Genomic DNA, 24472 nt, shown 5'->3' on the forward strand with positions numbered 1-24472 from the left:
CCGGATTCGTCTCGTCGTTCTGAGCAACTTTCATGTACAAAGTTTTTCCATCTGAGCTACGGTTTATTTTCTATTCATTATTAAAGATTTAAATCATTTTTAGGACTAACAGAATTAATTAATTTAGGAAATACAATTATGACATCAGCATGATGTCAGCATGATGTCAGCGGTCAACTCTGACCGTTGACCAGTCAACTGGTGGGTGGGGCCCGTCGGTCACTGACTGTTATCTCATTATCAGAATTAATTAGCCTAATTAGGTTTAGGTTAACTAAACAGAATTAATTAAATTAATTAATTATCCTAATTAATTAATTATTATAATTCCTTTTTTTTTGGGGGCATGGGGCCCATATGTCATAGGCTCATAGTAATTAAATAGGGCTAATTAGCTTTAGCTAAATGATTAGGTTAATCTAATCCGCTTTAATTAATTCTCTAATTAATTAATTAACATTTTAATTATTATATTTATTATTTATTTTTCTTTTTTTTTGTTAAAAGCGTTCTGGTCGTGGGCCCCCCTGTCATAGGCACAGGGGGCCTTAACGGGTTTTGGGCGCCGGGGCGATGGTTGTCGCCCGAACGGGCGCGGTTGCGGGCGCCGGGTCGCCTGGACCCGGGCGGTGCCTTGCCGGCAGCCATGGCGGGGCACGATGCCGGCCATGGAAGGGAGCGGGCCACGGCGGATGCGGCGGTCGGTGAGGACGGCGCAGAGGGCGCGGTGAGCGCGTGCTCACCGCAGGCGCACGCGTGGGCGGTCTAACGTGCGGTGACCGCGAGCGAGGGGCGAGGCAGAGAAGGGGAGAGGCCCGGGGCCTCACCAGCGTTGATGGGGAGAGGGGGCGACGAGGCGTGAGGAGGCTGGTCGTGGAGGAGGACGAAGACGGGCGGTCCGGCGACGCGGCGTCAGGGAGGCGGGGTGACTACGGGGCGAGGTGGCGGCGAGGTCTAGCGGCTTCAGAGGCAGGGCGGCGTCGGGCTCGTTGCCCCTTCCCGATCCAGATCGGGTCGGGGAAGAGGAGCGAGAGGGGAGGTGAGCCGGAGACGGGCAGCGGGCTGGTGCAGATCCGGCGACGGAGCTCGGCGGCGCCTGGTGCCGACGATGACGACGGGAGGCGTCGGGCTTGGCGAGGCGTCGGTGGGGGTTGGCGCGGCGGCGACGGAGGGGGGGGGCCCTTCCGGTCCAGGAAAGGGGGAGGGGGTGAGGACGACGGCGAGCGACGGGCGGGGCGGCGCCGGTGATGCGTCGGGGAGGCGGCGATGGGTTCGGGCCCGATCCCGATTGGATCGGGGGGGGAGTGGGGGCGAGAGGAGAGGTGGGGAGTGGGGGTGAGTGGGGCGACGGGGTGGGGTTAGGGTTTCGGGGGTGTGGGTTATGGGGGGGTGGCCGGCTGGGCCTTTGCCCAGTTGGGCCGGTGGTGGCCTGGCCGGCTGGGCCGTCTGGCCCAGTGGGGGGGGGTCCTTTTATATATATTTTATTTTTATTTTTTTTTATTTTTTTATAAACACTTAGGCATTTTATAAAATGGTGAACCTTACACCATAATTATCTTTGTAATATTTGGCAACCACCGAACATTTTTGTTTTAATTTTTTTTTTGAAAACTTTTATTGTTTTCTTTTATTTGAAATTTGAACTTGTTTCGGTTCTGAACTATCGAGAGTTTACCACAGTAACCGTGGTGACGTGGCATCATTAGCGGGGAATCACTGTAGCTTAATTATCCGGGCGTTACACTGCGGCTGGTTCTTCCTTAACTCCGGCGAGCCCCCCACCCCCTGAAAATCGATTGAACCAAAAGTCGATTTAGTGGACTGAAGTGTGGCTAAATCGGAGCAGCATCGCAAGCAAGAGCAAGAGCGAGAGCAGCAGCGCGAGCAAGAGCAGACCAGGCAGGGGACCGAGAGCAAGAGCAGAGCAGCAGTGCGACCAAGAGCTAAAGCAGCAACATCTCCTACTGATGTGGACGTCGCCGCCGAGGGAGCGAAGCCATGGAGGAAGTGGCCGGCGACGCCGCCGTGGATGGAGTCGCGCCGCGTCGGCTCGGGACTGAGCGTCGGCAGCACCGTGAGATCGAATCAAGAAGAAAATGCAGCGATTAGTGTACAACCTCTTTGGTGGCGCCGATTAGGCCACAACTTCATCCAAGGAAATGGTGATGATGATGCTCTTCCAGTGGTGCAGGTGAAGACGGCGGTGTGGGAATGGAGGTGGCGCGAAAGACGAGGGGAACGTTGGGGCAGCTCCTTGGAGGTGGAGGATGGGGTGGCTGAACCGGCGTGACGACCAGATCGACGACGGATCCTCATCCGGTATGGTGGATGAGGGACGTCGAGGTGTTGCTGTGGACAACGTCGTTGGGGAAGAGGCTCCGGCTGGGTGGCGGACGGAGGAGGGTGTGGGGCTTCACGGGTTTTGCCGGCCTCGGTGTACGAATGGGTGGGCGGATGGGATGGGAGTGGGGAACCATGGCTTAGGGACGCGCTTGTCCGAAATGTGGGGTAAGTTACGAAAGTACCCCCACCGATTTGAGGCGGTTCTTTCGGTTCAGGGGTATCACGGGCATTTCACATGTCAGGATTTCACAGGAGGTGGGAGTTTTCGCGTGCATTGTAATTTTGGAATAGCAAGGCACGGGTTGAGATGGAGGGAGTTGTCGAAGCACAATGAGACAGATATATCTTAAATATTTCGGGGTAACAAGGCGCGGGTTGAAATTTCCGGACAAGCCTAATGTACTGGACCAAATCAATTCACACTACAAATATCATTCAAAACTTTGAATTCATGTTATGTTCAATTAAAATATTTCGCTACGTGTATAATGCATGCAACATAGTACTCAAATGAACGTTTTAGTGCATTCCAAACGTATATACTACCGCTTCAATATGAACTAAATTTGAATTCATTTCTCTATTTGAATAAGATCTACAATAATGATTGTTGTGAAGTCAAAGCATTTGAATTCGTTTCTCTGTTTTAATAAGATCTACAATCGTCATTATTGTCAAGTTAAACCATCTTTTGTGTATTATCTTCACAGCACACCACATGATTAGTCTCGAGTTACATATGAACTATGTGTACTATATGAACTCGAACTCGATTATTTGAATCCACTTTATGTTGATTTCAAATCATAGTACATTTCAAGCTCTAGCTAGATCTTCACAAACTAAACCATGTCTCATATGTATAATGTGTTTATCACATTATGTATGGTGCCCCGCCCCTACGCCTACAAGTATTTTAGATGTGAGTTGCAAACACCACACATTACCGCAAATTCAAATAAAATGTGAGAATGTTTGATATATAGTATTGTTTAGATTGTTTGATATTTAGTTGTAAGCTGCAAATGCCACACATTATCACAAATTCAAATATAATGTGAGATTGTTCGATGTATAGTATGGTTTAGATTGTTTGACATTTAGCTATGAGTTGCAAACGCCATGCATTATCACATTATGGTATAACATGTGCAAAACCACAACACGCGTATCATCGCTATATTCATGCATGCATATGTTTAAAACACTATGATCTCCTATTCAAATATATGAATCCACTTCCATACCAAATTATGATCTTTGTTAGTCTCTTACACCCACACAATCCTCTAACCTTTGTAGCTACAACTAACTTTCTCTCATGCATGCACACGCCCTCCTCGCCCTCCCCCTCCCTCAGCATTCTATCCATCGCGCACATTCATTTTTTTCTTTAGGTCGTTCTCCCACAGTCTCCACAACTCCTTTCCGACATACACCAATCGATAAACCTCTCCAGTGATGTTTGCCCACAACATACACACGCACCTTCAATCTCCTTTATGTGTCCTTTCCTCGTGTCTCTCATACGGTCCCACACACGTGTAAACTCTCGCCCCTCTTTTCATCGATCTCACAACCGCACACTCCTCCCCCAATCTAGCTAGTAGCTGGGCCTCTCGCACCACCTCCTAGCTCCATTCTCTCTGTCTATCCGTCTCGTCGGGCCTTATTTGCCTCTAACAAATGGACGTACACCGACCGATCTCCCGCTATACATATAGCTAGCTAGGTCATTACAACTCGTTTTTTCCCACGCGTCGATCGATCTACCTCATTAGTTATGTCTCTCCCTTCCTCCGACAAACAACAATTGATCTACCGATCTAGTTAGGTTTGCTTACCAAACACATGGTTCCCCTTCATCATCCATGGATGTGTCCCGACAGATCTATCACGCACAGGCACACACAGAAACACATCCCCACTCTTATTGATAATATTGCAGTTCCACCCTCAGTTTGTCTAGTAGGCCTCTCCCACCATCTTTGAGAAGCAACACCATCATCCATCTAGCACTCTACCCCTCTCTCTCCCTCTCTCTCTGCTCTCTCTCTCTCTGTCCCATCCTATTTCCCGTCCTTCAGTTATGTATGGATGTCGACCGATCTCCCTCAAGACATAGCTGGGTCTCTCCTTCTCAACAAATATACGAGTCGTTCTACCTCTATAGTTAGGCATCTGCCTACCCCTCCCCCACCCCCTCCCACACACACACACCGATACATCGAGCGCTCTAGTCATGTCTCGTTGCCACACACAAACTTGACCTATGCCCTCTAACGTTCCGGTAGCTAGGTCAGTCGCCCTATATCTTTGACTTGCACACACACACACACAATTTCGATGGCTCTCTTCATCGATCTCGCACCCACCCACTTGATCCTCTCTTTGACTCTATCGATATCTATGACCCCTCCCTCTCTTGTCGTGGATCGCCTGACCCTCTATATATGATATGGATAGGCCTCCATTTCACACACATTGCATGCAAACTTTTGTTTGAGATGTCATCAACACATATTCCCACAAATACACACACGAAATCAACCTCCCCCCAAAACAAAAAACACTCACGAACGCACAAGCCATTTGTCTAGATTTGTATCTCTCACACACACCCACGTAGGTTGGGGACGTGTATGAAGAGAAGAGGTGCACGCACGGCGCACATACTCCCGTCTCTTTCTCAACAACAACACCCGCGCGGGTACATGGTGGAGCTCATTTCTGTACAAAAAGGCAGCCCACGTGGTAATTTTACACATGTACTGGTTGTCCACTAGATGGAGGGAGGATCGTCTACCACGGGTGAACAAACAAATTGCAACTTGAGCGTTATGTTAAAAAAGAGGCAAACCATGTGGGGCCGACCTTAGAGGCAAGGCTCTATACACTAGAGTACTTTTGATGTGTCCCGTCAACTCGCAGTACGCCGTCTCCCCCGCCCACGGGCGCGGTGGCTCGCAGGATGAGGTGAAGCTTGCTTACTACGCCTTACGCCCGCTCCCTCGCCCACGCGCGTGGTGGCTCGCAGGACGAGGAGAAAATTTTACTAGTACTCCCTCCGTTTACTCCTCGTCCCTACCTTGGTTAGAGAGATTATCATATTGTTTGCAATATATGTCCTTTAGTAGATTTCAATATGAACTACTAGTACATACTCCAAACACTAATGTATAGAGACATATTTTAGAGTGTAGATTCACTCATTTTGCTCCGTATGTAGTCCATATTGAAACAGACGTAATAGTATGCACTCTCCATATCCCCTCGACCCTCGCCACGTGGTGGACGTGCAACAATTCATTCGGTCTCATATAGCCAGAACGATATATACTACAGTACCATTATTGCTCGACTTCCCGAAGAGGCGAAGAGCCAATTGCAAGGTTAATAGTTTGGAGATGCCAAGCAAGGTTTATAGGAGAACGACTAGTAGGTGCCGCGTCATTTATAAATAAAGTTTTTTTCTTCAGTGGCACGTACGCAATATAAATAGGTTCATATGGAGAGAAAAGGAAACCGCTCCACTATATACATAGGCAGGACAAGCCTACACGGTTACTTGTTGGGGTTGCTCTCTTCAGTTTTCACACTCTCTCGCACAAAACCACTGTGGACACATCTCTAACATCCCGGCGGATCATGTCCGCCGGGGGAAGGAGTGGATGCTTAGTGTAGATGCGGTCGCCGTCGTCGACGGCGAAAACCCACTGTCGGCACGTCCCGATCAGGGGTCCCCACCATTCTCTCTCACAATGTCGGTGAGGTTGCCTTCGTCCATTTCTCACTGCCGCGACGTAGGTAGTTGCCTCATCCTGTCGTCCTCCTCTTGGTTGAGCTACATCCCGACATCCCTCAGGTACAACTCCCTTTACAGCCGGCTTGCACCACTGCTCCAGCAGCCCACATCACTCCATGTGGATATTTCTCTACTTCTTTGCCCCGCACATACCTCTACTAGCTTCTACGTACTGTATTTCTGATGAGTTTATGTCTCATCAACTAGTACCAGTAATCTTATTCTAATCACGCTTCTTCAATTTCTTTGCCACACAGATGCTCATCTCAATTTTGGTGAAACTGCACAAAATGATCCGATGGTCAAAGGGTTGCAAACTTCAGGAAGCGCCGATGTTGCCAGCAAATTAAAGCCTGGTTAGGGTTTACGGTTCAAGGGCTAGGGACTGCATGGATCGTTTTTTCTTTAGCTATCTCTGTTTCAATGGCTAGGGACTGCATGAGTAGTAGTAGTAGTAGTAGTAGTACTGTACGCCTTACGCCCGCTCCCTCTCCCACGCGCACGGTGGCTCGCAGGACGAGGAGAAAATTTTACTACTCCCTCCGTTTACTCCTCGTCCCTACTACCTTGGTTAGAGAGATTATCATATTGTTTGGAATATATATGTCCTTTAGTAGATTTCAATATGAACTACTAGTACATACTCCAAACACTGATGTATATAGACGTATTTTAGAGTGTAGATTCACTCATTTTGCTCAGTATGTAGCATAAAGTTGAGACACTTATTTTGGAACGGAGGGAGTACATATTTGCTATGATCTGTCAATCATTGAGATGCAACAGCATGCATGTTAGTCTCATTTGTATTTGATGAAATGTTGCAACGGGCAACCTTGGATGCAAGATACATGTAATAGAAGTTGGAAGCTTCATAGCATTGTACTATCTCGCTGATAAATTACAGTACGTACTATACAAGTACTTCCTACGTTCCTAAATATAAGTCTTTGTAGAGATTTCACCATGAACCACATACGGATGTATATAGATGCATTTTAAGTGTAGATTCATTCATTTTGTTCCGTATGTAGTCCACCTAGTGGAATCTCTACAAAGACTGATATTTAGGAACAGAGGGAGTACTATGTAAAGAGTTAGGTGTCGCACGGTGTCCAGAAAATATGGTGACAGTGTGAGGTGGGCCATGTAATCACTGAGCCTGCGTGTTTTCACTGCTCTTGCACTCCTCTGCCGTAAGAATGGAGAAAATTGTAATCTAGTAGTACCTCCTTTCGCTGAAATCATGGGACATCCAGTAGTCCTATCACCTCAGTAATAATGACCAATGAGTTGTCAAATCACATAGACCCAGCAGTAAGTTGGACGGACGAAGCAACCATCACTCTTGAATCCGCTTCTTCCTTCAACGCAGGCGCCAGTGAGAGGTCGCGTCCGCTCTGCCCGGGCATGAATGCGGCACCGATTCTTTGGAGCAGCGCTGAACGTTTCGGGAGGGAAGCGCGCGCGGGCGATGGAGGGGCTTTGGGTGGGCCAGGCTGGTCAGGAGCGGGCGTGGCAGCTATCCGCATGTCCCTACCAGACGCCCGGAAATGAGAGGATGCATCGACTCTCACGGCTAAAATCGTACACTACACACCATCTCTCTGTAGGAGTAGGTCGATCTGTCGCTCTCTCTAACACACACATGTTGTTAAACACACACACGCACACGCACATGCACACACAGGTTCATAGAATAGGAAAATCGTGCGAGTGCGAAGCCACAGGAAGTGAGATACAAATGGAGTACATACAAGAAGAGAAGAGGTGACGAATATTCCATCAAACCTGGACTAAGGAGTAGTACTCCCTTCGTCTAGGTGTTAAGTCATCCTACGGAAATCAGATATTCCCAAAATGTTTAGGCGTCGTCCATTAACTTCGCATCTCAATCCCCTCCTGGCCTCGTTGCTAGCGAGCGTTGTTACTTAGGGAGCATTTGGATACTTAGCAAGAACAGCTTATAGCATAGCCTGGCAAGGTTAGGAGTTTGGAACTGTTAAAATATGTTAGCTTTTATGGGCTAGCTAGCTTGGGTGGGCTAGAAAAACCTTGCTAGCTCAGGAGAGACAGATCGGCTCGCTTCCGACGGCAAACTTCGCGTAGTAGTAACATAGACTAGTAACATATGCATTTTGTACTAGTCCAAGTTACTCACCACTATGACCAGCCTAAGCAATGTAACCAAACGCTCCTTACTCTGCCTTGTTATCTCCCCCGGAAACCCAATGCATGGAGCGCAACTACGCGTTGATCAGTCAAGAAATCAAAGTCGGCTTGCATGCGAGTTAATACGTGGCCCTGCATGGTAGCTCTTAGTTATTTGGATTAATTGTTGCGTTTAGAGATAGAAATCAGGGCTTTGATTGGAGAAATGACCGGTCAAGTTTCTCCTTCTCCTCCAATCTGCTTACACCTTGGTCCCGCTGCACCTTCTAACGTGACTTATTACACCTAGACAGAGGGAGTCGTACGAGATACGGTGGCACACTGACTTAGGTCGAATACAAGTGCCCAAAATTTTGTGCATGTTATAATAAGGATTCACTTAAAATAGTACGTGAGCGAACAGAGGGATCAATTGGACAGTGTTCGCGAGCAATAGCGAGATGTGTGAGGTAAGATACACCGCTGGCGCTTTTAATATTTCTTATTAATTTGTTTGTTTCACCCTCTAACTGGTGGGACACAACGTACTACGTGGAGAGAGGTAAGGTGACTAAGGCTGCATTATTTCGGCATCACTATGGATAGTCTTATCACCGAAGCCACATGACACGATTATGATTTAAATCCCAATGTCTCCCACACACACAAAAACACGACATGCTTGTCACACAAATGCAGGAATGTATAAAAGGTTATTTTCCTCTCGTTGAACATAACGGGAGAGTTGTGTAGTTGGTTAGCCTGTTCGCTCATCAAACTTGAGGTCTCGGGTTCGATAACTAAATTTGAGCATAATTCGTGCCAGGAGGATTCTTTACTTGTCAAAATGGATGGATACAGAGCTATACAATCTCGTAGTGACCGTATAATCACCTCATCACGTATAAGCTTCAGTAGTGCAGCCTCAGCGCTTGTTTTCTAGGGTTTGCACTCTTCACACTCTCTCCAGTATATATATACATGTTGGAGCCTCAGCGCTTGTAGTTGCTCTCTTCACACTCTCTCACCCTCTCCAGATCTAAACAAGACTTCGTTGGCCTCTCTCTCTCCCTCACTGCTGGTCTGCTTGTAGTTGCTCTCTTCACACTCTCTCACCCTCTCCAGATCTAAACAAGACTTTGCTGGCCTCTCTCTCTCTCCTCACTGCTGGTCAAAGAGCCGGCAGGATCCGTCTGCTGGGAAGGGAAGGAGGCTTAACGTTGTCGCCGTCGGCGAGGGAGGGAATCCACTACCGGCGCAGCTGTTCACTTTCACCCAGAGGCGACGCGGGAGGACCTCTGACCCCTTCTTCTTCGCCACCGTACATAGTGTGGGCGAACGGCCTCCGGTCGCCCACCGAACCACACCCCAAGAACCTTAAGGTATAATTTACTTATTCCACATGCATTGTTGTAGCTGCATGTGGGCTTTTTCCGCTTCTGCACTCGAATCTAGGTGTTGGATCAAACAGGAAAGTAGTGGGGAAAGTTGTATACCATGAATCTAGGACGTGGTTCAAAGAGCAAAGGAATGGGGGAAAGTAGTGGGAAAAGTTGTATAGCATGAATCTAGGACATGGTTCAAAAAGGAAAGGAAGGGGGAAAGTAGTGGGGAAAGTTGTATCGCATGAATCTAGGACGTGGTTCATAGAGGAAAGGAAGTGGGGAAAGTACTAGTACAGACTGGCTATCCAGCACCTACGTTGGTCGAAAAGGGAAAACAATGACAAACGCAGTATGCACATCTGTAACGAACTGATCTTTTGTTTTGGGGGACAAGGCTGTAGAGTTTGAGTAGGACTAGATTTGCTGCGCTCACATAGGGAAAGGTGTCTAAAGATAACAAAACTGGGACCAACACAAATATGCTCCTTGGTTGTTTGTTCTTTGTTGCAACAGACTGTGCATCACCCCAGTACATCGGTAGATGAACATGGTGCCGGTGCGTCCACTGTCCCGTGCAACTCTTTAGTTGTTGTTAATCTAAGGCCCTGTTTGGTTAAAAACTCCCTAGTCCCTACCTGCTTGGTTCCAGGGACTAAACATGGACTAGAGGTTATTAAATGACATGCTAAAAGACCATGTTACCCCTAGTAATGAACTTATAGAGAGAAGGTGCGATGCATGGCAGGGGCAACTGTTGGAAAAAGTCCCAAAAAGACTCTCCCTCGGGGTCTTCTTTCTTTAGTCCCAAATGCCCACTTTTAGTCCCAAAAAGTCCCTCCTATTTGGTTTAGATGGGACTGACACAGAGTTTTTTTAGTCCCTCCACCAAAATGTCCCTGTAAACAAGCACCCTCTAATAATGCCGCTGGAAAATTGATGCAATGCCACAGTTAAAAGCAAATTACATGTTTAACGAATTTTATTGTTAATATTAATCAATGCCACCATTTGAGAAATGCTACTGTCTTGCTTTCTTTCCCATTTAGATAAGGTAGATGCTTCTTTTTATTGGCTTCTGTGTCATCCACCGTTATTGACCACTAGTTGTTTCCTTTGCACCTCTGTGTAAACAGGGTTATCTACTTCACCTCGTTGCCATTGTGACCTTTTGTTGCACTGCACAAAACACTTTTGTTTTAAGAGTGTTTTGTGCAGTTCAACCAAAGTGTCACACCAACAACGTTGCTTGATTGCTTGATCTTAGTGGAACTGCACAAGAGGAGATCTTACTTCCTATCCGTGTTGGCAAATTTGGTTCAGATCTTCTTCTTGTGAGTTGTTTGAATTCCGCGTCATGAGAGGTCAGTACTAGCCTTCTTTCACATGATTCTGCAGTGTGCTTTCATATGTTGTGCTACTTGTATGGTAATGTTTCTTGATTTTAGTGAACTGCACAAATGGAGACAAGACTTCCAATATGTATGTACACCGCAATATCCCATTGAGGTAAGATAAGGATATTTCACAACTGTTGGCCTGTATTTTGCCACTTTCATCAGAAAATTAATGTCATTGTTTAGTGCTATACTTGTGCAACCTAATTGACATGCCAAATCTTACATTGAAGGTGAAGCTTGTTTGTTATTGAACCGAGTGATGAAGGGGAAGAACAAGCGGAAGAAAAATAAAAATCAACTCCTAGTGCTGTAATGAAGCACTGGAACTGTGATGACACAAGTAATGATATAGTTTTGCATCTTAATTTATTGCTATGGCTGGAACGAGCAATTGTTTTGCCACTGATTTGATGCCACTCTTAATGTAATACGTAATTATCTCTACTTGTGCAAACAGGGATCTTCTTTGAAGATACCATATATTTTACTGGAACTGCACAAGAAGATGTTGGAAACATTAATCTAATCAAGGAGTATATAGTAAGCATGGCCACCACAATAGATAGTAACAGATGGTTCTGGAGAAGTGCTTCATCTGTATGCTCTACACAATAAGCCTCCTGACAAAGGTTGGTACTCGTCCACTAATTTCATCCATATGATTGAGCTTTGTCATCTATATTGGTGTCGTGATACTGTTTAGATACTATCATCAAAAGGTGGTATTGTCCTTGACAAGTGCTTCATCTGTGCTGTTTTAAATATTTCCTTTCCTTTTTTTCGAGCAAACAGGGATGCTAGCATTTAGTTATCCTCTTGTCTTTGCACAATAGGATCATCCTCCTCTGAAGAAGAATATGGAGTACGTGAAGTGACTAGTTCCGATTATGCCAGGATGAAGAAGACATGTCTATCTTCTCATCAGAAGGAGCAGTTGAAGGATGGTTACATTACCCCCCACAAGACCAAACTAACTCCAGCTCAGAAGGATTGACAAATCTCCATTTTCTTGCTGTGATGCGCGAGTACAATGTTGTTCCGGGATTATTTACGGTGAGTTTCATTTTTCTAAAAGTGTGCTCTACTTGGACCATGTAGGTGCCTGTTTAAACTATCAATTCATAGTAAGTTTGCTTTATACTAATCACTTTTTTGTATTTGTGCAAACAGGGGTGCTCAGCTTGATTTCAATGGGAACTGCACAAAATGTTCATGAATACATCGAATCATTCATTTCCACCACAAGAAAGGAGGTGCCGATAAGTTCAAGGCGTTGCAACATATAAGGGCGAAATCATACAAGCTACGTGCGAATTTGGTTGATTTTGGTGGAACTGCACAAAAAGAACAACTAGTTTATTTAGCACGAGGTGCCATGTCAATGTCTAAACTGATGGCAAACCATGCCCATTCCATAATCATAGGCATTTGATATTTTGGAATGGGAAAACCTTGTTAAATTTTGCTCATTGATTTTAGCAAGACATGTGTTTGATATTTTCGAATGGGACGCCCTTTGCTGTCAGCAGCGTCGATCCATTTTTTTCTTTATTCTTTAGTTGTGAAGTAAATATTGGCTCTGACATGTGAATCGCTGAGATGCATAATCATCGATTGTTTTGAATGTTCCCTATGAATTTCCAGGCCTGTGTGTTTGATTGCAATGTACAGGAACGTTAAAAAGCTGCTCAAACTCTTTGTACTCCTTCTGTTACTTTTTACTTTGTACATTGTGAAAGTGCATACTTTTTTCTATAAGATTGGTCAAAGTAGAGATACTTTGACTGCAGACAAAACTTGTATGCAAACTAGAAAGGACCAGAGGGAGTACATGTGAAACTGCTGCAAACGAGGTGATCACCCTGGGAATAATGCTAGTACGTATTGTTTTGCATGTTCATCCAATGCCAGTGATACAAGAATTCGAACTAATCGAAATAAATTCATTCATACATGGTCGGATTTCATATAAACATGCCGTATTTCATTACATTTCATACATTCTTCAACTAAAAAGGGGTGCGCTGGAGGTATAATTAATTAACCGAAGCTACCCACCTATGTCCGGCTGAGCCAAACAGAAGCTTTAGTGACTTAACTGCAGGTGCAGTTGCGTAACTGACATGTGGCCCAGATGCCTGTTGGGCCCATGTGTCAGTCAGCCAACTGCACCAGCAGTTAAGTAGAAGAAACATCCTTCTCTAACATAGCTCTCCGACTCCACATCACCGCCAAGAAGCTAACTGGCCTTCAGTGGTCAACCCGCCTAGCTTCTCATAGCGATTAGGGCAACTAGGATCCCAATGACCAGGATCCCCACATGACAAACACCTTTCTTCTTGTCATTCTTCTTCTTGAAGTTCGTGTGTTGCACAGCCTTGTTCTTCCCATCAAACTTTGCTTTACCATCAAACTGCCCTTGTTCTTGAACTTATGGGGCAGGAAGTTCCTCTTCTATACCAGATTGGCACTAGATCCTCCCTCAATTCCTCGAGCACGTGTGTCCTTTGCTATCGCCTTTTCTTCCACATCAAGAGTGCCAATGAGATCCACGAAGGAGGAAGCTTAGTGATGATACCTCCGGCAACAAACTTGTCCGGTAGCATACAACTAAAGTTGTAACACCCACAATGCGGCTATATCTCCCACGTGTCGGAGCACGACTTAGAGGCATAACCGCATAGTAGGCATGTCGCAAGAGGGGTAATCTTTACACATCCCATGTACTGAATAAGAGAGGGATAAAGAGTTGGCTTACAATCGCCACTTCACACAATACATAAATATAGCATTACATCATCCAGATACAATCAAGGTCCGACTACGGAACCAAATAAAGAAAGACAACCCCTAATGCAAAAGATCCCTGATCGCCCCGACTGGGCTCCACTACTGATCGAAAGGAAACGAAACAACACAACGAACACGGTCTTCATCGAGCTCCTCCTTGAGCTCAGTTGCGACACCTGCACGGTTATCATCGGCACCTGCAACTATTTGAAGTAATCTGTGAGTCACGGGGACTCAGCAATCTCACACCCTCGCGATCAAGACTATTTAAGCTTACGGGTAGGAAAAGGTAGTGAGGTGGAGTAGCAGCAAGCACTAGCATATATGGTGGCTAACTTACGCAAATGATAGCGAGAAGAGAAGCAAAGCACGGTTGTGAACTAGAAGTGATCAAGAAGTAATCTTGAAACTACTTACGTTCAAACATAACTGCAAAACCGTGTTCACTTCCCGGACTCCGCCGGAAAGAGACCATCACTGCTACACACGCGGTTGATTCATTTTAATTAAGTTAAGTGTCAAGTTCCCTACAACCGGATATTAACAAATTCTCATCTGCCCATAATCGCGGGCACGGCTTCCAAAAGTTCAAAACCCTGCAGGGGTGTCCCAACTTAGCCCATCACAAGCTCTCACGGTCAATGAAGGATATTCCTTCTCCCAGGAAGACCCGATCAGACTCGGCATCCCAGTTACAAGACATTTCGACAATGGTAAAACAAGACCAGCAAGACCACCCGTTGTGCCGACAAATCCCGATAGGAGCTGCACATATCTCGTTCTCAGGGCAAACCGGATAAGCTAAGCATACAGGAGCCACCGTAACCCAAGTTGCCAAGGGACAACCCTGCACGGTGCTCTAGTTTGGACCAACACTCAGAGGAGCACTAGCCCGGGGGTTTAAATAAAGATGACCCTTGAGTCTACAGAACCCAAGGGAAAAAGGCTTAGGTGGCAAATGGTAAAACCAAGGTTGGGCCTTGTTGGAGGAGTTTTATTCAAGGCGAACTGTCAAGGGGTTCCCATTATAACCCAACCGCGTAAGGAATGCAAAATCAAGGAACATAACACCGGTATGACGGAAACTAGGGCGGCAAGAGTGGAACAAAACACCAGGCATAAGGCCGAGCCTTCCACCCTTTACCAAGTATATAGATGCATTAATTAAAATAAGAGATATTGTGATATCCCGACAAATATCCATGTTCCAACATGGAACAAACTCCATCTTCACCTGCAACTAACAACGTTATAAGAGGGGCTGAGCAAAGTGGTAACATAGCCAAACAACGGTTTGCTAGGACAAGGTGGGTTATAGGTTTGACATGGCAATATGGGAGGCATGATATAGCAATAGAGCGAGCAACTAGCAAGCAAAGATAGAAGTGATTTTCAGGGTATGGTCATCTTGCCTGCAAAGTACTCCGAGTTGACGTAAGCTTGATCCTCGTAAGCGTACTCAACGGGTTCCTCGAACACGAACTCGTCTCCCGGCTCTACCCAAGGCAAGAACACAAGCAAAAGAGACCACAATCAACCACTGTGCAATGCGCAAGCAACATGATGCAAAACATGGCATGATATGCGGGATGTGGTGTGCAATGCATATGCGTGCTCCGGAAGGAAAAGATTGAACCAGGCCTCAACTTGGCAAACCAAGTGCGCCGCTAGAAAGATGAGTTGATTTCGGTCGAAATCGATATAAAGATCACCGGAATCGGATGCACGGTTTGCAAATGGCAAGCAAAATAAGAATGGCACAATTCTGCGATAAACAACACGATGCCATCTAGAATGCAACAATAAAGTAAGCTACTGCACTCCAACATAACAACAAAGCACATGGCAGTGATCTACTCAAGATGCTTGCCAAAAGATGAACACTGATCTATGGCTAAATCACACAATAGCAGGTTCAAACAAGCATGGCAAAAGTGCAAAAGATATCAGCATCACAGACTTAGTGAAAATAACAACATGCCAGGAATTAACATCAGGAAGACATGTTTAGAGCAAGCAAACATGCTACAGGATTGGAACATAGCAATACACGGCATGGCATGAATCTACTCAAAGCATATAACAAAAGTCCCTTACTGACCATAATCCAAAATGGATCAGAAGATATGATGGCACCCAAGTAAGCATAGCAAGTTTCGTTAACAGCTTCAGACTTAGCAGAAAATTGGACATGGCAAAAACAGAGTTACGAAGGCATGTTTGCGAGCTCGATGCACTCAACACAAGGCATAACATGAAAAACTAAGCATACTACCAGCAAGAAGACATGATCAAGAAGCTAACCATGACAAGAACAATCTCATAGCATGCATGGACCAACTTCAACAACCTTGGCAAAATTGATTAACACGTAAACAATCTGCCATGAACATTTTATAGCAAAAGTAGAGCAAGATTGAGTCATGCTAGGGTACTCCATAAATGCAAACAAGGACATGGGTGGACAGAGCATAACCATATGTCCAAATCATCCTTACCGAACATACTCAAAAGAAGCATGGATCACTCTGTATCAACATGAATACATGGCATTAAAAAAATAGCAGGGAAATGACTTAGTGAAATTCTAAGTCCCTGAAATCAGCAACATTACGAGAGCTACTTTGCATGCATGTGCTAGTCACCACACTGCTCACAAAAATACATGGCATACACCCCTGTAAAGATGGCATGGCATAGCCCAAAACACATGTAGAGCTCATGCTCATATGCAGCACACAATAATCATGGCAAAAAAGACAAATGCTTATAATATGATAAGAATCAGCACCTAACGTTTTATAGCACTCTTGCAACAGCAATTTGGGCATCAAGATGGACTCAAACAAGCATGGCACAATGGAACAAAATGAAGAGCATATCATGATGAACATTTTGATATATGGCACGCACAAAACGAAGCTACGGATGAGGAGTTATGACATGACGAAGTATGCATGAAAAATTACACAGATCTGGGACTTAGTAGTTTTGAAGAACAGAGACGAGCGACGAATAGTAAAGTGTGCTTAGAGCGGGGCTTATGGGAGCTCACCCAATGGGCTCGGCCCAAGAAGGAGAAGAGGCGAGATGGGCCGGCGCTGGAGATGGGCCTTGGGAGGCTGCGGGGCCCGCGAGGCGCACGGGAGGAGCAGCTCCTCTGCTCGCTCCCGAGCACGTTCATAGCAGCGGCGGTTCATGCCGGTTATGCGAGGCAGGGAAACCGGCGGGGCACCAACAGGGACCGTGCGGCGGGGCGAAGGGAGCCAGGGCGGCGTCTCGGGTCGGCCTTGGTCGGATCCCAACGGATCCGGGCCGGAGTTGGCCGGCGACTGCGGGAAGTGGCTGCGGGGACCGGGTCCGTCGAGGAGCTGTGGGCGCCGGCGACTTCGGGTGACGGTGGCGCTGACCGGGTTCGGCGAGGCGCGCGGTCGCGCTATGAGGCGGGCGAACGGGCCAGGCGGCGGAGGTGCGCGGGCTCGCGCGGGCCAGATCTGGGCCCCGTGGGCCGGCGGCGAAGTGGGGCGGCGCGGGCGCTGATGTGGCGCGCAGTGAGTGGAGGGGAGCGGCAGCGGGGTGACGTGTCGCGCTCCCATTGGTCGGAGCAACGTGGCGGTGGCGGTGGCGGTGGACAAGTCCGGTGCGGCGCGGACGCGTCCGGTGTTGCGGGGAGGAGTGGATCTAGGGTTTGCACCGTGAATTTTTGGAGGGAGACACATATATATAGGTAGAGGGAGCTAGGAGAGTCCAAATGAGGTGCGGTTTTCGGCCACGTGATCGTGATCGAACGACCGAGAGGACGGAGGGGGTTTGGATGGATTTGTGGGCTGACTTGGAGGGGTGTTGGGCTGCAACACACACGAGGTCTTTACGGTTCCCCGGTTAACCGTTGGAGTATCAAACGGACTCCAAATGGCACGAAACTTGACAGGCGGTCTACCGGTGGTGTACCAAGGCCGCTTGGCAAATCTCGATCCATTCCGAGAAAGTTTAACACCCGCTCACGAAAAGAGGCAAAAGGGGCGCCGGGGGACATAGGAGTGTCGGATTGCAAAACGAACAACGGGGAAAATGCTCGAATGCATGAGACGAACACGAATGCAAATGCGATGCACATGATGACATGATATGAAATGCATGACAAGATCAAAATGCAAAACGAAAACAAAACCCAACCACGAAGAAATATCGTATCGCATCTCCGGAAACGGCGAGAGTCGGAGTACGAATATGGCAAGTTATATCCGGGGCATTACAACACTCCACCACTACGAGAGGATCTCGTCCCGAGATCTAGGATGGCACCGGAGGGAAAAGGAAGAGAAAGATAAGAGGTAAAACTAAGTTGCTTCTTTGACAAATGAGTGAAACCAAAAAACCTTGGAAGGTTGAACAAATTGAAAGGAATAATACTACGGAGGTGATCGAAGTTGAAAAAAACACTCCGTTAGGAACGAGGAACAAGGAAGAACAAATTCGGGCAGCACTCCGGTTGGAAATGGAAGGTAAAGAATATGAGCTTTACAATATGAAAGCACTTGGATGAGACTCCGGTTAGAAAAGGAATGATAGCCACAACACTCCGGTTAAAACAAGATAGCGAAGGAATAAGAATGATATAATTTGGGCATCACTCCAACTGTAAATGGAAGGAATTGAACATGATCTTGACAAACAAGATGATGGTTGAAGAGAGCAACATCACAATTCGTCCGAAACAAAAGAATAGAAGTTGGATCGTTGGAAAGGAAAGAGTTGAGAAGAAAATGACATCTTCTACCATAATAGAATTTGAGAAGCATCCTTAGAAATAAGTATTGAACGGAGTTGTTGGAAAATCAACAACGAAAACAATAAGCTGCTTGTGGGCTTATGAAAACATCTCAAAACTTAAGGTGAAATTCTGCCACTGACGAAAACAAGATTGGATTGATAAGAACAAGGAGACGAGAAACTTATTTCACCGGGAGAATAAATGAAGAACTTGGGTCATTTATAAGCACCATAAATAGCAACAATCCTTAGGGAAAGCTTTAGGTGAAATATAACCCAAGATAACTCCAATGAAGAGACTGATGGGTTGCAAGGATCTCATAACCGAATTGAAAATGATGGGTTTAAAATATGTCATTCCGGACAACTTATCGCCCATGAAGCATGAAGGGAAACTTTCAATGATGACATAACACCATCTCAACAGATAAGATAGAACGAATTGCCTTTTGGAATGCAAGATGGAGAATGCTTGCAATATAGCTTGATGGATCATAGCTTCGAGATATATCTTGAAGAACAATTGAAGAGTGAAAATAATCCTTGACGAACCACCATGTAGAGCCTTCGTGAAGAACTCCGGTAATAAGGAATGATCAAAAGGAAGTGAAGGATGAAAGAGTAAGATTGATGCTCCCAATGATTGAATGAAGCTTTGCTACGAGATAAAGTGGAAACTTGGAACTCTGGACGAAAAGTTAAAGCATCTTGAACCGAGAATGTGATATGATGAACCACTCCGAAAAGCAGGAATTGAATTTACTCGATGAAACAAGAATAAGAATTACATTATGCTTATCCATCATCAATTTAATTTATGACAAGCAATGGATTGCATACAACTTATACTCGTAGAAAGGATTAAGATAGATATGGCGCAAACTTGAGAAGGTCTTCAATCAACCACCGGTAGGATTGGAAAGAACGAATGAATTAATATGATAGCGAAGGAAGAGAAATCTTGAACGAACCACCATAAGAACTGAAAAAAACGAACAAAGTAAAGGGGTGAATCACCGGTAAGAATTAGCAAATGAACGAAGATACCTGAGAGAGTTTAGATACAAGCGAACGAAGAGGTCATGAACTGATTAGAGGATATTTGATCGATGCACCGGTAAGATTTAGAGAATGAGGACTAAAAGCTGAGAATGAATAATTCTGAGATGATGGGCTCCGGAGAATCAAACTGAAAAGACTCCTGAATTGCTCCGGATGGGTGAAAAGAATATCTCACAATCGAAAATAATTGTGAGGATGGCCTCAAGCTAGAACCATGAATCTTGAGAGAACGGGCCAAGATTTGAGAGAAACTCTTCTTCAGTCTTCAGATCCGAGAATGACGACGAGAAACACCACCAAGAATTATTAAGGCACTCTGGAATAATGAAAAGCGAAGAGGTTGAGCCAACAATGAAAAGAATTTGAAAGATCTTGGAGCAATACAAATGAATGATGATAATTCATTCTTACGTCAATTTTGAAAGAATTTAGGTTAGCTCTGGGAAAATTAGCAGAGTCAGGTAATATCCTGGCAAAAGACCTGTGGGTTAGGGCCCACTCAAAAGATACACCGTTGAACAATTTAAAAGAGAGATTGCGCCGGTTGAATTAAATGGCTTGAATGAGATTACAACCTCGAAAGAGCTTGAACGAATGCAGAGTGGAAACACGAATCTTCGAGATATCTTCAGCACTCCGGAACAAATGAACAGCGAGAGATGAATGATTCAAGGGTGCACAGGCATGGGAAACATTTGAACCGAGGAAAAGGATATGATCGACAAAGCTTGAATTAAATCCACCGGAGAAGAAAGAGAATGAAGAATGATAACTTGAAGCTTAGTTAGAATCTTCATGAGAACCACCGGGTAAGAACATTGACGGAAAAGAATGAAGAGACTTCATATCAATAAAAAGAATACTTGATTAAGAAGTCTGAGTCCTTGAAGGACAAGGGTGGGAGTCCTCCAATAAAAAGAATACGTGTTTCTCTTCAAGGGAGGGCAGGAAAACAAAGGCAGCTTGGGATAGATGAAATAAGCACCGTTGAGAAGAACTGATAATTGATCTTGCGGATGTTGAAATGATCGGATCCACTTGAAGAGAAACACGCCGGTTGAAAACGAATTAACATGACATCCTCGATGATCAAGAAGGATTAGTATTCACATAGAAATATGAGAACATCGCTTAGGAAAGGTATAAAATCCACAATTGACATTGAAGCAACTCGAATACCACAAACCAAAAGAAAACAAAGGATTGGGCTTGCAGAATAAGCCGGAACAAACATATGATAGAGATTTCGTCTGAAGTTTTCATGGTGGGGCCCACACGGGCTCGATCGTACAGCACCATCATGTATAAGGCAGTGCACATGACATACAAAGCATCCCCGAGTCAGCATAGCCAAGGACTCTTTAAGACACAACAAGACCACTGTAAAACCAACCGTGGATAGGCGGACCACTAGACGTCGAACCCCAATCTCATATCATGCATCTGTCGGAAAGATATCCTAAGGGATACTTGAATTCCCATTTATAAACTCCCGAAACTTTTTGGTTATGCAATCAGGTGTTGGGGATACAGGGGAAGCATAATATCTCACCCAAAACTAGAAAATCCTACATCCAGTTGTATCCATTCTTCAACACATAACCAAAAAACCTTCGGAAATCATTTACCTCAACCTTTGAAAAGCATCCGTTATACGAGTTATGGCAATACTCCCGAACTCCCACCCTAGTACTGGGCGGCGTCGAGGTTATCTCACCAACAACTGCATAAAAGAGATTTTCGATGTCAGCGAACTCAGGTATTCCAGAACTGCAATGATAAACTTGTGACGACAACACCTTGGAGCTCAACTCCCCGGGACACTGCCACAACTCCTAAATGTCAGGAGGCACCAAGAACAATGTTCTTGTCACAAAACCATCGGAACGATTCCAAGATACCGGCGTGATCCTAAATTTTTTTTAGTGAAATTTGAGAAGAGAAGAGTCAAAACTCTACGTCAGGAAGCCTCACCAGAGCGACGAAGGGACTGAGGAGTAAAAAGAATCCTACTCTCCGATATATATAATCCTATAAGACTCAAAACATTTTTTCTAGACTCAAGAATGCTAGCAGTTCGATCAAGCAGGGGGGTCCTAAGTCGGGGAAGGCTCTGATTACCAACTTGTAACACCCACAATGCGGCTATATCTCCCACATGTCGGAGCATGACTTAGAGGCATAACCGCATAGTAGGCATGTCGCAAGAGGGATAATGTTTACAGATCCCACGTACTAAATAAGAGAGGGATAAAGAGTTGGCTTACAATCGCCATTTCACACAATGCATAAATATAGCATTACATCATCCAGATACAATCAAGGTCCGACTACGGAACCAAATAAAGAAAGACAACCCCTAATGCAAAAGATCCCCGATCGCCCCGACTCTAGCCTCCACGGGCTACTGTTCATCCACCGTCGACCTCCTCTAGCCTCCACCTGTGACTGTTCATCCACGGGCTCCTGTTCATCCAGCCTCCACCACGCGCTACTCCACCGGCTACTGTTCAACCAGCCCTCTCCACGGGCTCCTGTTCAACCACCCCTCCACGGGCTACTGTTCATCCAGCCCTCCACCGTCTACTGTTCATCCAGCCCTCCACGGGGTGGTCCTGTTCATCCTGCCCTCCACGGGGTCCTGTTCATCCAGCCCCAACCAGCTAGATTGATCGGGGTCCTGTTCATCCAGAGGGAACACCACAGGGTCCTGTTCATCCCCCCCCACCGGGAACTGTTCATCCAACCCCCCCCCCCGCAACACTGTTCATCCAGAGGCAGCATCGATCGGCTTCAGTTAGCAGCAGTTAGCGAAGGAATCACTCGATCGGGTTCAGTTAACAGCCATTGATCGATCGCTCGGGTTTAGTAACGCGTAGCCTGCAGTGCAATCGCCCGGGTTCAGTTAGAGCCCAACGCCTCGCACCCACGCGCGTGCGTGTACGAGAGAAACACGCATCGCTCGGCCCCGACCACCCACCGTAACCGGGAATACCCTTATATTTTCCTCGCCCTCGCTTCTACCATAGATTTTTCCGTCATGGACGGCCCAAAGAATGTCATGCAGCTGCGACTCCGCCCACCCAGAACGAAAAGCCCATTTTCTGGCATGATTTTTTGTCATAGAAGTAGGAGCCCACCACATCTATGATGATACCGGGTTTTGTCACAATTATCGTCATAGAAGTGTCATAAGTATGACATAATATTTTTTTGTTCGGCCCAAAATGTCACGGATGTGTCTTCTTTTTGTAGTGAAAAGGTGTGTCTTCATTCGGCTGTGCAAACTTGTTCCTTGTGTCCGCCATCCTATAGAGTGGAAATTGGAGAGGAGTCAGAAATGAGTAGAGAAGAGTCGACCTATGGCTCATCTTAGTGGTCGTGTCCTACATTCAATGTGTGCTCTGATACCATCTTGTAGCGATCCAACCTCAAACGGTCGTGCTCGTGTGCGAGTGTATCCACTGGACTCGGTAATGCTGACATCGCACAGCTCATCGCATCAGTGATGTCAAGTAGGAAATCACACACTTATCTACTCGATAGTCTAGCAGATGTTAAGGGATGTTAGAAAGTGTGCATCTCTCTGGTGACATTGTCTACCCCGGGGTTAGAGTTAGGATGTTAATCTGTGAAACAGACTGCACGTCCACATCGCTCAACGTTATCTTCGCATAAGATTATCATACCACAGTAAAGCCGAAGTAATCAAAGATCCCAACGGTGCGAGAAGACTCGACATCTCGTTTGAGCTGGAAAACATGTGAATAAAGCCTTGCAAAGAGGTGAGAAAAACTCATCCATTAGGTTTTACAATAAATATGGCTTAAGGCCATCTAATGATAACAGCGGACCGGAGCTTGGCCGCCAGCTAGCTCCACCAACTCGCACGGTTACTGAAATTTCTGAAGTAGTTGTCTGAACTGTACATTATCATGATCCTAGCGCCTGCTTGTCCTTCTAATCTCTATCGTCTCTAAATTAGTAAAGAATTATCAACATATTTTTATGTATTACGACTAGTTAACACTCAAAATTGGTTGGTGTGAAGACCTTTCTCCAATGTTAACCAATACCATGAATAGGTTAAAGTCGCACATGCAATATGCTTTGTGTAGGCAAGATAACAACAAGGATTGAGCTACCAGTATGCAATCATATAATGTGAACTCGAGCCCAGTCGGCTAACTATTCATATAGATGCTGGAAGCCTTAACTTGGGTGTGATGCGACTCTATGCGTCTTACCGTGGTTTATTCTTGCCAGCATATCCGAACTAATGATGGCAAATCGATCTATCATAGCGAAACGCCAATAGTATTTTCCACAACAAAGGAATGTATTTTGTTTAACTATCATGGTAGTTGTTAAACATTGAGAAGGTTCCTCCAACTCAATCCCAATTAAACAGTATTAATAACCCAACAAATTAATTAATAGAGTGATGAGACCAACATGATAATCCAAGATCCAAAAACTCAAAATGTCCATAACCGGGGACATGGCTAACCATGATTAGTTTATACACTCTGCACAGGTTTGCACACTTTTCCCCACAAGACTCGATCTCTTCCATTGGATTTCTCGCACTCCATGGTGTTTGAGAAACGGATGACCGAGACACAGTCTTTCAGAAACATTAACTCTAACCCCGGGTAGACAATACCAACTTACATCCCCTACATCTGCTAGCCTACCACTGTAAGAGGTCATGCAACTTACTCAACTATGATAGAGCCCATAATAGCTTGTGGCTGCACACGGAA

The sequence above is a fragment of the Triticum urartu genome, chromosome 4 (assembly GCF_003073215.2).
Source record: "Triticum urartu cultivar G1812 chromosome 4, Tu2.1, whole genome shotgun sequence".
NCBI classification, from domain to species: domain Eukaryota; kingdom Viridiplantae; phylum Streptophyta; class Magnoliopsida; order Poales; family Poaceae; genus Triticum; species Triticum urartu.